Below are 19,779 nucleotides of genomic sequence, written 5' to 3'. Positions count from 1 at the left end.
TTCTCTGGTATGCAAGAAGGGCCAAAAAATTTTATGGGGATCTTCCAGATTGCAGAGGTGCCATGCCCCTAACCCTTGTGATGTGGAAGAGATAACTATAGAGGTATTTCTGGGTTAAAGGGTATGGTCAGTTTTATAGCCCTTTGAGCATAGTTCCAAATTGCTCTCCAGAATGGTTGGACCTGTTTGTAACTCCACCAATTGTGCATTAGTGTCAAGGGATGACATATGTGTTACCCATGTAAGTTATGTTTATACACATGGATCTGTCCAGATATGGCTCACCAGGAGGCATGAATGATCTCTCTAGGATCTCCTCCATTCATCCTTCTTCAAGGGAGACTTTCATTCCTACCAGGAGGGGAAGCAAGACGTTGGGACCAGAAGCTGCCACTCTGCTTTCCTCAGAAAGACACAGTACTAGGCTAGAATTGTATCTTTCTGCTCCCTCCCCCCAGTGTTTTTATTCCAGAGAAGATAATTTCTAGGTTCAAATTGAGCTCCTGATTGCTGTTCCTTAACAGGCAAGGAATGTCCCCAAACCATATATCTAAGACTTGATTCTGTATTTTACCATGCTACTTTTGCATTTTGGGGTATCAAACTCAATAAATACAAGGTTCCAGAAGAAAGGGGCATCTTTGGATCTGAGGTTCCCTTCATTAGAGGGAACCAGGGACCCTTTAATAAAGTGCCATTGGCTCAGAGCTTTGCTTCAGTCTCTTTTACTGTAGGTAGGACAATTTTAATGCCCACAAAGGGATTAATGAGTCTTGTTGACTTGAACTAAATTCTCTTCTAGGGTCAGCAAGGGAAGTTTATGGGACTGCCTGCCCCTTGGTTTTTGCTTCTCATTAATTTTTCTCCTGTAAAATAAACTCTGTACATTATGTGCTAATCACCCTGTCCTTGAACTGGGTGTGGGCAAGTAAAGATTAGAGGAAGGAGTCCCAGCATTATCTTCAAAAACCTGGCACCATATCTTTCCCAGGAGAAGATAACTGAAGGTACCTTTCAGGAATGACCAAATGATCAGTGTGTGAAAGAGAAATTCTCCTGAGCCATGTATCAGAAAGGTGATATTCTGAATTGATCTTTGCCCCAAATCTATTATGTTTATATGTTTATAATGCACCCATCTTACACTACCAACTGTTGAGATATCCTTTTCTTAAGTACAGAAATCTACAAATGGCAAGCAACAGGTTGGAACTAAGGGTTGGAAATGGAGACCTAGAGGTACATTGTGTTAAGTGATGGCATCACAGTCAGAAAGACTTGGTCTTTGGGCTACTCTGGGTCTAATAAATTTAATGAGATCAAATGTAAAATGCATACTTGGGTTCAAAAAATCAACTTTACAGTCTTGAAATATGCTGCACATGGCTAGATAATAGTTCATTAAAAAAAAGTCCTAGGGATTTTGGTAGCTTGCAAACTCAATAAAAGTCTATAGCAAATAATGATGATGATCATGGTGGTGGTGGTGGTTTTTTTTAAAAGGCTAACATGATTATAGGTTTCATTAAAAGTCAATGTTCAGGATTTTAAAAAGATGATATTTCAATTGTCCTCTGCCATGGTCAGCCCATTCTTGGAATATTGTATTCAGTTCTGGACAACAGACACTGACAAGCTGGAGAAAATCCAGATGAAGATGACCAAAATGGAGAAGGACCTCTAGAGCATCGGATGAGGATTAATTGAAGAATCTCAACATATATGATCTGGAAAAGAGAAGAAGCGGGAAAGGATGTTAGGAGATAGCTGTACTCAGGTACTGGAAAATCAAATCAGTAATCACTTGTCAAGCATCTACTATGTGCCAGACTCTGCAGTAAGCATTAGAAATACAAAGAAAGGCAAAAACAGTCCCTTGGACTGTTGGATTTCAGTCCAGTGGGGGAGAGAACATATAAATAAACTGTATAAATAAGATGCAGACAGAAGGAGGGAATGAGCTTACTCTGCTTGGCTACAGATTTCATTTAGATCAATAGGTTTAACCTAAGGAAAAGCTGCCTGACAGCTAGAGCTAGCCCAGGGAAGAGTCAGCTGCCTCAGTTTCTCCCTTATGAGAGTTCTTTCAAGTAAAAGCCGGGTTTCTTATGATCAGAGATATTGTAGAGTGAGTCCTCCTGGTGGAGCTTGACACAGACTCAATAGCTCTTCTTATCCGTTGTAGCTCTGAGTTTCTGTGGATCTCTCACCTAGGGGACAAGCCAGGACTCTGTGGTCATATCCTACTGCCCTGCTCATGGCATTAGATTGGGAATCAGGAGACCTGAAGCCTCTAAGTTGCTATGGGATCTCCAGCAGGTCACTTTCTCTCTATGAACCTCTGTTAAAATGAGGGTGTTGGACTAAATGGGCCTGAAGGTCCCTTCTCACTTGAAATATATAATCTGTGACATCCCTTCCTCTCTCTGGCCTCAGCTTCTTTATTTATATAAGGTGTGGGTTTGGCTGCTTCAATGAGTTCAAGGGCTTCTCCAGGCCCTGCCATTCTACGTTTTCTCCCCAGCTCGGCCTGCTCTCCAAGGCCCAAGAGCTGATCTGGATGCTGCACAACCCCACTTCCTTTCTCCAGCCCTTTTGGGGGGGACTTGCCCTTCTGGCCTACAAGTCCCAAGATTTGTGCAACAAGAAGAGGTTTGGGGCTTTCCAAAGAAACCCCACATAGTGCATAAGAAGCAACAAGTTTGTAGAACAGAAAGGTTGACCGTCTCCTGGGCCCTCTCTTCAAGGTTCTCTTCAAGAACCGCACCCCCTTTGTCTTCCCTGTGCCTCTCAGGGCCATCCTCTTACACGTGAGCAGGATTAAGGCAAGGGCATGCTCAGCTCCTCTATCAGGTCTGATAAAGTCCAGTGGTGATGGCCTTTCCCCCCACCTTCAGATCGGGATGCAAGGCTTCCACAGCACTACCTTGCTGAACCTGCTTGCCCCCAAGGGACCAGAGGTCATTCTCTCACACAGGCCAAAAGCAATCAGTATCTCTGAGTTCTAATGAGCCCAGATAATGGCATAATCTTACTTCTCCTCAGCCCTCGACTCAGCTCAACTATTCATTTGGATTTGGAACCAGCTTTAGGTTAGGTTCTTGGCAGGCTTTGCTGAGGTCCTGAGGGTGATGGGGGAGAATGGGCCCTTCCAAGTGTGGTTGCTGGTGTGAGCAGCCATTGCTGATGGCCTGACTGCCTTCTTCATCTTCAATCAATTATTATTATGTTCCAGGAGTTATCACATCACTGTGGCACCAGCAGGATCCTGACTCTGAGTCCTAACCTCACCCAGGAGCAGCCTGACCTTGCTCCAGAGGCCTGATGGCTCCTATGAGTCCTATAACACGTATTCAACTGTGGCCTGGGACTTTGACTCAATTATCCAACTGAACAACGCTGAGAAAAGTCCAGATGGATGGGTCTCATCTTCGGAGATCAAGCCATCTCTAATCCCCGAGGTTGTCATTTTCTGTTCTCAGAGAGATTCTCTAGTTGCTCATTCAGCAGTGAGGGTACAGGTTAGATTCCTTGGACAGCTCCTTTCTTTGGGGACAGGTGGAATTTGCCTTGGAAATAGAGGCAGGTTTATGCTGTGCTAATGACTGCTACCAGCTCCAAGGCCTTAAACAGATCAATCACGAGTGGTTAAGGGTTCAACAATGAGAGGGAGCTGTCACATGGAATGAACCCTGACCTCTACTTCCATGTCTATATTGATTTCTATCTCTACTCCTAGTTCCACCCCAAGAGACTCCAACTCTCCTTGTCAAAGGAGATCAAAACATTCTTCATTCAAAATTTCTAAGTTTGGCTCATTTAAACAGAAACAGGCCAGCAATTTTTACTTGGTACTGCCTCTAAGAGAAAAGAAAGACTGGCTAAACAGTTCCTATGTGCTTATTATCCTCCACCTACATTGAAATACACTGTGTCCCTTCTCCTCCCTTCCTGCTTTTGGACATCCTGTTTCCAGTGTTTGGCACCTCTCCCTTTTGGAGGTGGAATCTCTACTTCCTAAAAGAGAATTTTGCTCAGCAGCCAGGTGGCCTAGTGGATAGAATGCTGGACTGAGATACTGTTCGTTCATTTCAGTTGTGACTGACTCTTCATGACCCCATTTGGGGTTTTCCATTTCCTTCTCCTGTAGTTTAAGACAAACAGAGATAAAGTGACTTGCCCAGAGTCACACAGCTTGTAAGTGTCTGAGGTCAAATTTGAACTCAGGCCTTGCTGCCTCCAGGACCAGCTCTCAATCCATAAGCCATCGAACTACCCTAAGACATGAATTAGGAAGCCTTGAACTCAAATCCTGCCTCAGACACATCCCTAGCTGTGTGAACGGACAAATCACCTAACCTCTTGGAGCCTCAGTTTCCTCATCTGTAAATGAGGATAATATTAATACTGGCTTCACTGAATTGTTGTGAGAATCAGATGAAGTAAATATGTAAAGCACTTTGCAAACCTTAACATGCCACATACACTTCACCATTGTTATTGTTGTGCATAGGAAGTAAAGAAACCTGGTGGAGATGAGTCTGCGGGAAGCAGTCAAGGCCAACCTCTCCATTCCAATGGCCACAAGGGACGCCCTGGACCCTTCAGCTTTCCTGGTCTCTTGTGACTTCATCACTGAGACAGAGAGGCTCAGGTTAGATTTTCTCAGTCTTTCTTATAAGACCATACTGGCTCCTTGGTCCTCCAAGAAGGAAGCGGTGCAGTTATAGCAGTGGCCGTAGGGACAGGAAGACATTGGTTCAGAGCCCACTCCAGGAACTCCTTTGCTGTGTGTTCGTCAGGCCAATCACTCGCCCTTTGTGGGCCCCTGGCATTCCTTATTGTTCAGATGGAGTTAATAATGGCCAGTGTGTCCTTACCTTCCAGGGCTTCCCTGAGGTTTGCAGATGACACATGGCACACTGTAGAGTGATCCCTGTCTGTGTGTGTATTTATGTCAGAGAGAGCCCAAGAATGGGTTAGTGCACTGCCCTCCCTCCCTCCTCTGGCTGCCACCACCTCCCAGGTCCCTCGTGGAACCAAGTGTGATTTTCTCAGCTCTTCCCCCACCCCTCAAGCCCCTTTTGCCACAGAACCACATCCACAAGCTTTTAAGGTCCATTCCAGCTCTGAACCTATGAATTTTATGATCTCAGGGAGCATGTCAACTAGATGTTAATACATTGCAATGGGCAAGAGGAGCTAGTGGGAGCTCAGAAAGATAGCATTTATGCTGAGTCTGGAAGAGAGCTAGGGATTCAAAGAGAAGAAGCTGAGAAAGAAGTGCACTGTATGGACTGGAGACAGCCCGTGCTGAGACACTGCTGGAGAAGATGGATTGTCTAATAATGTATGGGTAACAGCCAACAGGTCAGCCAACTGGGACTTGGAAAGCCTGAGAGAGGGTAATGGGAATTCACCAGGAGAGAGAGAAGGAGCCAGATTGTGAAGGACTTTGGATGCCAGATTGAGGGGCACCTGGCATGTTCAAGGTGACCCTGAGCTGAGATCATTTCTGTATCTTGCATTAATGTTTGATACCAGGGCTCTGAGTTTCTTTCCTTTCTCTACAAGATTGGCAGCCACTGTGCCATCTTACTCCTGTTGTAGTTCCAAGGGCTGTTTGGGATTGGCACTGCCTTTGTCCCAACCTTCTTGGTCTGCATGGCATTCCACTTTCTGCTGGCATTGTCTATGGAAGGGTATCTCATCAACAGCATCATCCTAGGTTGGACTAAGGAGTCATGATGAGGACAGTGGTTGACCCTTTTCACAACTCAACTCAGTTACTCCCCCTGGACTGCCTGTGAGCATGCTCAGGATTGAAGGGGTCAGACTTTCCTCCCTAGGGACCCAAGGTTACTTAGAACAGCACCTCTACCAAAAAGTGCTATTTCTGTATCTTGGAAAACTACATTGCACAATGAAAAGATCGCTGGCCCAGGAGTGAGCAGACCCCTCTGGTGCACGTTTCTCTCAATTCCTTTTTGGCTGTGGGTTAGCCTGGATACTGCTGAGGTCCAGTACAAGATTCTGTAACTGATAAGTTTGGCTCTTCCCCTTGACTGGTTTGGTAACCACCAAGAAGGTCACAGAACTACAGAATTGGGAAGAACTTCAGGAGGTCCCTAAAAGGGGAGCCCTTCTGCATCATTCTTGCCCAGTGATCATCCAGCATCTGCTTAAGAATCTGGAAGAAGAAGAAATTCACAAGCTCCTAAGATAGCCCACTTCCCTCTGCTGGAGCTCTGATCATTAGAATTCCACCCCCACCTCACATTATCTAAATTTGTATCTTCATAACTGCTGCCCACTGCTCCTAGTTCTAACCTTGGGGACCCAACAGGACAAGATGAATTCATCTTCCACAAGACAGTCTTTCAAATACTTGAAGATCATTATCACATCTCCCCCAAACTTTCCCTTCTCCAGGGTAAACATCCCCAATTCCTTTGACTGACTCTTCTATGACATGGATTCAAAGCCTTTTCCCATCCTGGATCCCCTCTTCTGGGCTTGTTCCAGCTGGTCAGTATTTCCGTAAACACTGGGCATGACATTCCAGATGAAGTCTGACCAGGGCAGAGGCAAGGGGAGCTATTACCTCTGGGACACTTTCCTCATCTACAAAATGAAGGATGAGATAACTTCTAAGGTCACATTTGAACACGACATTTTCTGACTCTAAGGCATGAAAATCCAATTTCTAGAAGGGGGAACATCAGGGGAGGGAGAGGTGTGGGTCTACCCATATGCCATTTTAAAAAATCAGTTTTCACATTGTTTTTAGGGAGTAGCTCCCACTGGCCTTTGCTGGGAATGGGTCTGTTGATTTACTGTTTGAAGCTGGTGAGCCAGAACTTTTGGTTCCAATTTCTACCCCTAGACAAGAATTACTATATGTGGGACCTTGGGCAATTCACCTCACCTCTGGGGGTCTCAATTATCTCCTCTGTGAAATGAGGGTGTTAGATTAGATTATCTCAAAGGTCCATTCCAGCTCTATAGCTATGATACTATAAAACTTCATTGTTGGTCTAACTGGAAAGACCAGAACATCCATGAACCTGGGATTAATGTGACTAATGCTTGACAGTGAATGATTGCCAATCATCATACTAATTTAAAAAAAAAAAAAGGACTCCCATATCCATGGGTTTACAAAGCTCTTTTCTCCCAACAACTCTATGAAGTTCACAATGAAGTTATTGTTATCCCCACTTTACAGATGGGAAAGCAGAGGCTTTGAGAAGGCAAATGACTTACTTGCACAAAGTCACATATGTTAAGAGTATCATAGATAGAGAAAATTATGATTGGTTACAAAGTCGGAAGGATCATAGATATGGAGGACAATATTATTGCAATGTGGGACCAGCAGCAAGCCTTCCTTCCATCTTGTTGCTAGGGTGCCCGCCTGCATGGCTAGTTAGTGTAACAGTGAGAACAGACTAAACTTTCTTGAAGGATGACCAGTGTTGCAACAATAACAGACCGGACTCCCAGGCATCCAGCTGCATCCTTCAAAGAATAGCGATTTCCTTCACACAAGAGTAGAACAGTGATTAGCAGGAAAGCTGAACTTCCAAACTTAACTCAGAGACAAATGATGTGTGACTTAGGTAATTACACAAAATGCTGGTAGTGATACAGGATGGAATCAATTACAAGAATGGAGAGACTATCCATTTGATTTTCTCACCAATATCAACATTGTAGCAAAAGGCAAATTCACTATAAATAAATGGAAAAAGAAAATTGTTAGAAAATATTTTACCCAACTATATGTCAATGAAACTGATCAGTTGAATGAATTGGATGAATATTTGCAAAAATATTAACTATCAAGATTAACAGAATGAGATATAAAGAATTAAAATAGCATTTAATAATAATATTATAATAACATCAGACATTCAAAGAACAACTAAACCCATTATTATATAAGTTGTTTGCCAGATAAGGAAAGTATCCTGATGAATTTCTTCTATGAGACAAATATGGTCCTGACACCTAAATCAGGAAGAGATAAAGCAAAGTAAATAAATAGACTATAAATAGATTTATCAAATGAATATTGATACAAAAATACTAAGGAAAATCTTAACAAAGAGGCTAAGTAACATATGAAAAAAAGATTTGGCACTACGACCAGGTTGGATTTATACCAGGGATACAGGGTTGGTTCAATAATAGAAATATATTTGACCATTATAGTCACAAAAACAATTTTTAAAATTGTACAATGATGTCAATGGAGGTAAATGAAATTTTTCAAAAAAGAAACTTAAAAAATTAAAATAGAGAATCCTAGAGATTCAACTAAAATTAACTGAAATCATAATTTTAGTAAAGTAACAAGATCTAAAATATCCATGTAAATCATTAGACTTTCTGCATATTACCAACAAAACCCAGGAGAGGAGACAAAAAAAAATTCTGTTCAAAAAGTTCTGTTCAAAATAACTGTAGAGTAAATAAAATTTCTTTAAGTTCATGAATGAAACACATACAGGAGTTATATGAATACAACCACAAAACCCAGGAGCAAGCTAGGGGACTTAGTGGATAAAGCACTGCACCTGGAGTCAGGAAGACCAGAGTTCAAATGTGACCTCAGATATGTACTAACTGTGTGACCCTGGGCAAGTCACTTAACCTCTTTTTGCCTTAACCCACCGGAGAAGGAAAAGTGAAACCCCCCCAGTATCTTTGCCAAGAATGGAGGTCACAAAGAGTTGGACATGACTAAACAGCAACTTCCACACATTCTTTATGGAAATACAGACTCAAATACTTGAAAAGAAATTAATTGTTCATGGTTGGGCCACTATAATATAATGAAAACAACACAAACCATCTAAAATATACCAGTGCAGTGCCACATCAGTCAAACTACCAAAGAATTACTTTATAGAACTAGAAAAAAATTACAAATAATTTTAACTAGAGGAACAAGCAGCCAAAAATCTTCAGGGAAATAATGTAAAAAAAGCAAAAAGGTAGAAGATATGGTAGCAACACATCTCAGACTATAATGTTAAAACGTCATCAAACCTATTTGGAATTGATTAGTAAATAGAGAAATTGATTAGTGAAATAGATTAGGTACACAAAATCCAGAAAGAAATGTATATGATAATTTAGTATTGAATGAATCCCAGGATCAAAACTACTCCGGTAAGAGTTCATTATTCAACAAAAACTTATGGAAAAGTTGGAAAGAGGTCTGGCAGAAATTATGTTTAGTCGAACATCTCGCACCACATGCCACAATAAGCTCTAAATGGCTGCATTGACCTAGATATGAAAAGTCATGTCATAATCAAATTAAAGAAGGTAAGGAGATATCTTTCACAACTGCGAATAGGGGAAGTGTTCCTCATCAAATAAAAGACAGAAAGAATCACAGTAGAGAAAACGGACAATTTTTATTTAACCATAAAATTTAAAAAGATTTTGTACTTGCCTCATAAGGTTGTCATGGAGATTAGGATTGAGGCAGATGAGAATGACAGACAGCTGGGGTCTAGGAAAGAGATTTGTTCTTTGACAACTGGGGGTTCAATATCATTAGTGTGTAGAAAAGAAATTGTGAAGTAGGGAAGTTTTTCTGATAAAGGTATAATATCCAATTCACACAGGGAATTTATCATAATATATAAGAACAAGAGCCATTCCCCAATAGAGAAATGGTCAAAGAATATGAACAGATAGTTCTCAAAGGTTCTCAAAAGAAGAAATTCATGCTATTAATAATTATGCAAAAAGACATCAATTCACCAACTTCAGTAAATAATTATTATTTGAATAAAACTTAAAGTAATTCCAAAGTTCCACTGAACACTCAACAGACTTTAAAAGATGACAACAACAATAGCAAAAAGAAAAACAACTGTCAGAGGAGCTAAGGGGAGGCAGACATATTAATGCACTGTTGGTAGATTTATGAATCAGTCCAATTTGGAACTATTTTGGAAGACAATCTGGAACCATGTGCAAGACATCACTAAACTGTGATACCACTAGGCATCTATCCCAAAGAGATCAAAGACAGAGAATAAGGACCCATTTGTACAACAATATTTAGAGTAGGATTTGGGGTTGTAGGAAGCAACTGGAAACAAAGTAAGTGCCCCTCAACTGGAGAATGACTGAACAAATTAAAGTAAATAAATGTAATAGGATAATTTTGTACCATAAGAAAATATGAAAGGGAAAGGTTCACAGAAATCTGGGAAGATTTGTATGACTTGATGTAGGATGAAGTAAACAGTGCCAGGTGAATATTTTATATAATGACTACCACATTGTAAAGGAAAACAACTTTGAAAGACTTAAGAATTCTTATCAGTGTGTAACATTTGTTTTACTAAGCTCTCCCACAGAAACTGTAAGATGCTGTTGCCAACTGGAATATTATGAAAAAGGTATTGTGGGTAGACAGTCTGAGCTTACAGTTGCAGCTGTCTGGTTATAAGATCCTTCTCTCTTACTAAGTCAAGGAGAGTATAAGTTTATCTTGGATTTATGCAAATCTGTGAGGAAGATGTGGAGAAGATAGAGAGCAAGAAGGTGAAGAGAATTATCTCCCTTGTTAGAGCTGACCTCCTTGTTAAAACTCCCTTGTTTTACCTGTTACAGAAACTTAAAGAGTCTTTGAAGGAATTAACAGTTTATGGTATATTCCTTTGATGGCTGAGGAATCAACAAAAAAAAGAGTTAATATAACATTTTCTGAGAGACTGAATTTAACTCTTGAGAAGAACTAGGAAGAGGATTCTTGAGAGACTTTAGTTAATATGTAGAATGAACTATAAATAGTGAAATTATGTTTTTAGAAAGAAAGTTACAGGAGGTGATAGTTAAGGTATAAGGTGACCTTTGCTATGATCTTTCTCACAGTCAAAATATGGTAAATAATTAATCTATGTTTTGATTGTATTATTCACTTCATTTGTTAATACATTATATATTCAATTATTCTAATATTTACTTAATCATAGTTATAATATAATTATAATTTACAGAGATATATTATAATATTATATAAACATAATATACATAATTATAATATACAGAGAGATATGAATAACTACCACTGAGAAAGCTGGGTTCTCCTATTTATTCAATAGATGATATTAATGAATTGGGGCACATGCTTGATCCAACTAATAATTTTAAAATTTGTAATTTTATTAATTAGAGATGAAATATCAAAACACAGATCTGGATTATTCTAAATCTCAGAATAAGGTTAAATATTCACTTTCCATAATTACCAATGATCTTTGAATTGCCACATCTAATGATCTTTCCTCAACCCTTATCCTTCTTGAACCCTCCATCCCCCATGCCTGGAGCTCTCTCCCTCCTCCTCTCTGTCTCTGAGTTTCCCTGACTTCCTTCCAACTTCAGACTCTACAAGAAGCCTTTCCTGAGCCCTCTTAATTCTGATGCTTTGCCTCTTCTGATTATTTCCAACTTATCCTGTCTATATCTTGTTTGGATGCTGTCTTTCCCATTGGATTATGAGCTCCTTGAGAGAATTTTGCCTTTTTTAGTATTGCCAACACAACACAATACTTGACACATAGCTGGTGTGTATTAAGTACTTATTGACTGTCCACCAACATACAGGAGAGTCAAGAAGCAAATCAAGAGGCAGCCTACAAGTGACTATACTCCACACTATGGTCTTTCTCTGAATGCAATGATTCATCACAGCTCCAGCAGATGGACAGATGCAGGATGCATGCTGTCTGCCTCTTGGCTGAGAGTTGCTAGACCAGCGTGATGGATTGAGATTTGGCCCCTGTGGGGACTTGTTTGAATGACTATCCGAATGTGCTATAAACAAGCAAGAGCTTGTGGGGAGGGGTGGAGTAAGGGGGTGGAGAAAGAGTTGGAGGAGAGTAAGTCTGATTATAATGACGACATAAAGAAGAAAAAGAAAAAAGCGTCAAAAATGTACATTTAAATATGCAGAAATGAGCAGAGGAAGCATGGTTGGGGAACTCAGATAAGCAAGGCATTATGGGTGCTGCCACGGAAAATTTAATATATTCTTAAAAGCTGTGTAGCCTAGAGATTCACAGATTCATATACAATCTTCTTCTTTGTATTTACAAATATTTGTGTTTGTGGATGTGTGTTAAGTTCATCAGAAAAAAAAAACAATTCAGTTACTCTAATTAAAATGTAGACATTCAGATGTTTTGAAAGCACAGTCTCTGAATGACATAAAATGAGCGTGTGTTGTGTACATATGGGAGCAGATACATGAAGGGTCTGTCTGGCTAATCCAGAACAATTATAGTTATGATATATGCTCTCATTTATGGCCCTAAATACAAATATAGCATATGGTGTTAGGAAATTAATATCTTTTTAAAAATCTGCCAAAAACCACCATCAAAAACCTCATCCACTTCACCCTACCTGGGTTTGTTCTGAAAATTCCTGTCCCAGGAGCAGGATGTAGTAATATCAGAGCTTAGGCAGTCCCTGCCCCATCCTCACAATGATCCTCACTTGACCCTCACAATGACAACCTGCAAGAGGTAGGGAAGTACTTAGTGGTGGTCTCATTTTGCAGATGAGACTATTGAGGCCTGGAGAGGTGTTGCAGTCTAGGGGAAAATGAGGCATACACAGACTCAGAACTTTTCCAGAACCCTCTCTTGCATCTTCAGTTTCCCCTAATTCACTGACCCCTTTCCAACTATTTGTGTAGATGCTCAGGCTTCCCGACTATATTTTTCAGAGAGGGTTCTATCCTACATGGGTAGAAGGAGTTTCCTCATCCAGAATTCCCCATGACCTATGAAATCATGGATCTGATCAAAAATGGTAAGAACAAAGATACAATTTAAAAAAAAAAAAAAGGACAGTATCAGGTAAACTGTACCCTGGAGTCAGGCAGGCTGTATTTGGTCCAAGGGTGACACGTTGAACACCCATGAACTATGTGAACCCAGGGATGTAGTTGAATCTTCTCCCTTCCCTTTTTCCTTAAAGCATCACATCTGTGTTTTGAGCTTGCTCTGACCTTCAGGCCTTTTCTCACATTGTAGTTTTAAACTCCTTTAGGGTCAGCACCATGACTTGGTCATCCTTGTATTCTCTATAGCAATGTTTCTTAAACTGTGGGTCATGACCCTATATGGTAACTGAATTTGGAGGTTGTGAAAAATTTGGCAACAGTAAAAAATTTCTGAATGTGCAACGATTAAAAATTAATTCAAAATTAAACATGTAATGAATCCAAGGTGTTTCTGGTAGTGCTTGCCTGTGGTGTATCACACAACTTCACTGCCTTCTTGGGTCTGAACACACAACTTTGTGTGCAGACTTTGTACTGCACATTCTGTCACTCCACACAATGCCAACAAACTGCCAGAAACACCTTGTCGCAGATTCAAGACTATTGTATATTATGAATTACAGTGTTTTTACTGTACATACAATATTGTTAAATGAATTTTGGCTTGAGATTAGGACAGAATTTTCAACAATTTCTGAAATGACCCTAACTGTACTTCTGACATTTTTGCAAAATGGTTTTCTCAGCATTGACAGTTATAAAATCAAAATATCAATCAACTCTGGAAAATGTCTCTATGTCCTGCTGTATCAAATATTCTGCCATGATTTAACTCTTTATCTAAAAATAAATGAGCACATACATCCCATCAGTATGCAATTTTTCTTTCACCTTTAATAAATGTTAAAATATGTATACCAAAGAATTGTTTTAAAATAAATTTCTTTATGATTTGTTATCAGTAAATGTTTGATCTGTATACCTATTTTGTATACCTATATACCTGGGGTTACATAAAAATTTCTCAGGCAAAAAGAGATCACGAGTGGAAAAGTTTAAGAAGACCTACAGCACTTACTATGCCTTTCAATGACTGTTGAATGAATGAATGAATGAATGGATGGATGAAGGAGACTTAATGAGAGAGGTCTTGCAGGATAGACCAAATTTGAATGGTACCATAGATCTAGGGGTGTATTTTCTCTGTTGCCTGAGGTTGGCTAAAAGTCTCTGATGGCAGAGGAAGATATGAGAGAGAAGTCTAGCAAGGTGGCTATGAACTTATCCTGAACTCCTTCACATGAACATGGCTGATCTTGAAAGATTTATTTTAGGAGGAATGAAATGAGTATTTAGAGCCTATTAAAGCATAACAACTGACTGTGACCTTGAGAAAGTCACTTCCTTCTCTATTTCCTCAGCTATAAAATAAGACATGTAGATGACCACTGTCATCCCTTCTTGCTCTGAAATTCTGCTCTCAGCAATCTCTGGAGTCATCACCTCTCACATCTCCTTTGGGGTGGGCCAGATGCTCAGGACAGGTTTAACCTATGGCATTCAAAGCTGATGGTCATTACCTGGTAGTGAACTCAGCCCCCAAGTTAACACTCTTCTTCTACAACCTCCTGTGAATTACTCTCTGAGCCTCCTTATTGCATGCTGGGGAAGCATGCCAAGCTTTGGAGTCTTGCCTAGATCTATCATCAGTCAAGTCTATAATATCACCATCACCCACCATCAAGGCAGTTGGGAGTACTGAAGAGTTGGGAGTACTGTTTATGGATGTTCAGATACTGAAAATGTAGCATTTCTCCTATACACTCCTTGAGAGAGCGAGATATGGTGGCTTTTGTGTCCTCAATGGTTAACACATACCTAACAGTTAAAATTAAGGGAGACTGAGGCAGAAAGTTCCGAGCATGATCAATTTATTAGTTAAGCATGCCAATTAAGAGGATCTCAACTTTCCCAGCAAAGCTAAGACCCTGAATGAGGAGAACAGCTCTCTCTTTTACAGTTTTAGGGGGTACAGAAAATAGGAAGGCTAGCATCATAGATGAAAGAAAATATGATTGGATAGAAATTGAGAGTGAGGGCTATCAAAAAAACCCCAAAACCTCCCTCTCTTTCTCCTGTGACTAAGAAATGTTCATTGTTATAGGAACACCAAATTAAGAACCCATAGTTCACTTGAAATTTCAGAGTATTTAAACTTTTTATATTGTTATTTCTGTCTTTATCTAAATCCTCTACCTGATAAAGACTCAGCCAACAACAGACTGAAGGAAGAATCTTTAAAAGAATCTATGAGGGCCTGACTTGTAAAATGGATCCTTCTTAAAATATTTTCACGGGGGGCGGAGCCAAGATGGCAGTGTAGAAACACACAAATACACTAGCTGCGAACCCACAGCCCATGAAATATCTGTAGAAAAGAGCTGCCAATAAATTGGGGAGCAGGAGAAGCCACAGAACAGCAGAGTAGACAAGATTTCTGTTCCAGAGAGCCTGAAAACCTCTCGCAAAAGGTTCTTCACGCTGCAGACTGGGAGCCGAGCACAGCCCTGCCGTGGCCACCCAGTGCCGAGAGGAGCAGATCCAAGCGGGGAGCAGATCCGAGCAGGCTTCAGGGACAGAATTTCCAGCAGCCGTGCGGGTCCCTCCACCCACAGGTGACAAGGGTCGGTGAGAGGGTCTCTTTGGCAGGTCGAGAGGGGAGTGGGGAGCCCCCATGACTCAGGCCTCCTCGGGAGGCACCAGCATAAGTGGGAGCAGACTGGGGCTCCCCAAGCAGGCAGGAGCCCAGATCCATTGTTGAAGGTCTCTGCATAAACCCCCTGAGGGAACTGAGCCCGTGAGGTGGCCCTGCCCCCAACCCGGGCAGCTGAACTTGATCTCACACTGAATAGCAGCCCTGCCCCCGCCCAAAGCCCTGAGGCTTGGAAGCAGCATTTGAGTCTCAGACCCCAAGTGCTGGCTGAGAGGATCTGGAGGCGAGGTGGGTGTGAGGAGAATATTCAGAGGTCAAGTCATTGGCTGGGAAAATGCCCAGAAAAGGGGAAAAAACCAACACTATAGAGGGTTACTTTCTTGGTGAGCAGGTTTCTCCTCCCCTCCTTTCTGATGAGGAAGAGCGGTGCTCACCATCAGGGAAAGACACGGAAGTCAGGACTTCTGTATCCCCGCCCACTCAATGGGATCAGACCTGGGAAAAGCTCAAAAAGAGCTCAGAAAATTTTGAAAATTATGTTAGAGAGGTGGAGGAAAAACTGGGAAGAGAAATAAAAGACTTGCAAGCAAAGTATGAACAGCAGATCAGCACCCTGCTAAAGGAGACCCAAAAAAATGCTGAAGAAAATAACACCCTGAAAAATTGGCTAACTCAATTGGCAAAGGAGGTTCAAGAAGCCAATGAGGAGAAGAATGCTTTCAAAAGCAGAATCAGCCAAATGGAAAAGGAGATTCAAAAGCTCACTGAAGAAAATAGTTCTTTCAAAACTAGAATGGAACAGATGGAGGCTAATGACTTTATGAGAAACCAAGAAATCACAAAACAAAACCAAAAGAATGAAAAAATGGAAGATAATGTGAAATATCTCATTGGAAAAACAACTGACCTGGAGAATAGATCCAGGAGAGACAATTTAAAAATTATGGGCCTACCTGAAAGCCATGATCAGAGAAAGAGCCTAGACATCATCTTTCATGAAATTATCAAGGAAAACTGCCCTGAGATTCTAGAACCAGAGGGGAAAATAAATATTGAAAGAATCCACTGATCACCACCTGAAAAAGTTCCAAAAAGAGAAACTCCTAGGAATATTGTAGCCAAATTCCAGAATTCCCAGATCAAGGAGAAAATACTGCAAGCAGCTAGAAAGAAACAATTCAAGTATTGTGGAAATACAATCAGGATAACACAAGATCTAGCAGCTTCTACATTAAGGGATTGAAGGGCATGGAATAGGATATTCCAGAAGTCAAAGAAACTAGGACTAAAACCAAGAATTACCTACCCAGCAAAACTGAGTATAATACTTCAGGGGAAAAATTGGTCTTTCAATGAAATAGAGGACTTTCAAGCATTCTTGATGAAAAGACCAGAGCTAAAAAGAAAATTTGACTTTCAAACACAAGAATGAAGAGAAGCATGAAAAGGTAAACAGCAAAGAGAAGTCATAAGGGACTTATAAAAGTTGAACTGTTTACATCCCTACATGGAAAGACAATATTAGTAACTCTTGAAACTATTCAGTATCTGGGTACTGGGTGGGATTACACACACATACATGCACACGCACACACACATAGAGACAGAGTGCACAGAGTGAATTGAATAGGATGGGATCATATCTTAAAAAAAAAATGAAATCAAGCAGTGAGAGAGAAATATATGGGAGGAGAAAGGGAGAAATGGAATGGGGCAAATTATCTCTCATAAAAGAGGCAAGCAAAAGACTTTTTTAATTTGGGGAAAAAGAGGGGAGGTGAGAGAAAAACATGAAGTTTACTCTCATCACATTCCACTAAAGGAAGGAATAAAATGCATACTCATTTTGGTATGAAAACCTATCTTACAATACAGGAAAGTGGGGGATAAGGGGATAAACAGGGTGGGGGGGATGATGGAAGGGAGGGCATGGGGAGGAGGGTGCAATTTGAGGTTGACACTCACGGGGAGGGACAGGACCAAAAGAGAGAATAGAAGTAATTGGAGGCAGGATAGGATGGAGGGAAATATAGTTAGTCTTATACAACACGACTATTAGGGAAGTCATTTGCAAAACTACACAGATTTGGCCTATATTGAATTGTTTACCTTCCAAAGGGAGGGGGTGGGGAGGGAGGGAGGAAAAGAAGTTGGAACTCAAAGTTTTAGGAATAACTGTCGAGTACTGTTCTTGCCACTAGGAAATAAGAAATACAGGTAAAGGGGTATAGAAAAGTATTTGGCCCAACAGGACAGAGGAGAGGATGGAGACAAGGGCAGAGAGGAATGATGGAGGAGAGAGCGGAGTGGTGATGGGGGCAATTGGAATGCTCGGTGTTTTGGGGTGGGGGGAGGGGACAAGGGGGGAGAAAATTTGGAGCCCAAAAATTCTGTGAAAATGAATGTTAAAAGTTAAATAAATAAATAAATTTTAAAAAATTTAAAAAAAATATTTTCACCCTCTTCACAATTATCAGTGCAATTTTATATGCAGAATCTTTAATCCAATGTTGAAAACTTATTATTGAAACATACTCAGAGCCTGAATTTCTCATTAGAAACATTTGGAAGACAATCATATATATAAATATTGTGTGTTCTCAAGTTCACTACTTCATTTGAAAAAGAAAACTTTTACATCTTTGCCTTAATTCCCCCTTTAGGAAGATATCATCCCCAATAATGTCCAAAGGAATAAGACACTTTAGAAACCTAATCTTATTCATGAACATGAATAAGAGGTAGACGACAAGCCCAAGAATTCATGTACTTAGTTATATAGAATATAGAACTGACTATAAATTCAGAGTAAAAAACAGTAAGATCCTTCAAAATTATCTTCTATTGTATTAACTCAGAGGTGCTGGGGTGTCATAACAATAGAAGTCAGGATATAAAAATAAATTATAGTTTTACCTGTCAAGGTTAGTGATATTTGTAGTGAAAGGAAGAAACAGAGACATGTTCGTAACAGCATCAAAACTGGTCCTCCAAGCCTAAACCTAAGGGATAAAGGATAAAGCATACCTAGTTTTATTTTATTTCAGGTAAGAGTCATATTTGCTATTTGAAATAACCAATCATACAGCAAAGTTCCCTTATCCATATGGTAACCTAAACAAGCTTAGGATTAGTCAGGTGGGAAACATTCCTATTTAAAAAAAAATAGCACAGTGGGGAAGCTGAGTCAAGAAAATTCTACCTTAGTCCATGCTAAGGTCATCCCTTCAACCTTTCCCAGGCATGGATATCTCCCTGTAGTAATTCTCAGACTGGACTCCCTTTGAGCAGCCAATGGCCTTTCCCTCAAATGGTGGGTTATTAATGATCATTCAGACAATTATACCTGAATTAAAAACTCAAAACAATATCAGATTACAGTCCTGGGAGACTTTATCTCAAAGAGCAAAGTTTCACTCATCATAGCTTAGGAGTCGATACAGTCATACTGTTGCAATAAGTTAATTAACAGCAAAAAGGTTACCAGGCCTTCAAAAACAATCAGCATCCTTTTCTTCTTTTTTCCACACAGTAATAATCATTCTTCCTTTTTATAATATACCCCAATAAATGCTTGATAGGTTTTAACATTATGACAATAGCTTCTGATAACCTAATTAATAATGTCACGATATTCAAGTCTAAAGATGTTAAATTCTCAAATTATACAATCTTATCATCCTCTTAATAGCATTTCTTACATAATAGTTTCCCAGAATTTACAATACAAGAAAATTTAGAAACACAGTCATCACATTTATACTATCATGAATTTAAAGCATGAAACAAAATTTATTACTAGTCAGATGACATTGATGCAAACTAAAACATTTCCAAATTGCCTTACTGTAATAGTAATTTAAATGGAAAGATCTTTCTCAGTAATTAATTAAATTGCTTGGAAGCCTGGGTCATATGTGGTGTGAGGAGTTTGCTAAAGAGACAGAATAGGAAGGATGGAGCAGAACCAGGAGGAATTGAGTGAGTGAGGTCAGGTCAGAGGGGAAACTGACACAGACCAACTGACACATTGTGACAGTTGGTAGTGAGAAGGCCCTGGCTGGGGGAGGGGAAATTTGAGACTGACACATTGTAACAGTTGAAAATGAGAAGGCCCTGACTGGGGGAGGGGAGGTTTGAGACTGACACATTGTAACAGTTGATAATGAGAAGGCCCTGGCTGGGGGAGGGAAGGTTTCAGAATAGCTTTGCCCCCTGCTGTGATCATGTTTATTACCTT

At 40.2% G+C, this 19,779-nt stretch overlaps 1 long non-coding RNA gene across 1 annotated transcript; it reads right to left on the bottom strand.

Annotated features, from left to right (window-relative positions):
- Window positions 1–7,886: 7,886 nt before the first annotated feature.
- On the bottom strand, window positions 7,887–19,689 carry LOC140531773 (uncharacterized). Its single transcript, XR_011976434.1, has 3 exons — window positions 19,387–19,689; window positions 18,456–18,541; window positions 7,887–8,013 (listed from the first exon to the last, which is right to left on the bottom strand). It is a non-coding gene; the product is annotated as an uncharacterized lncRNA (long non-coding RNA).
- Window positions 19,690–19,779: the final 90 nt, after the last annotated feature.

This window comes from Notamacropus eugenii, chromosome 3 (assembly GCF_028372415.1).
Source record: "Notamacropus eugenii isolate mMacEug1 chromosome 3, mMacEug1.pri_v2, whole genome shotgun sequence".
Lineage (NCBI taxonomy): Eukaryota > Metazoa > Chordata > Mammalia > Diprotodontia > Macropodidae > Notamacropus > Notamacropus eugenii.
This window is presented reverse-complemented; position numbering and strand designations above follow the sequence as displayed.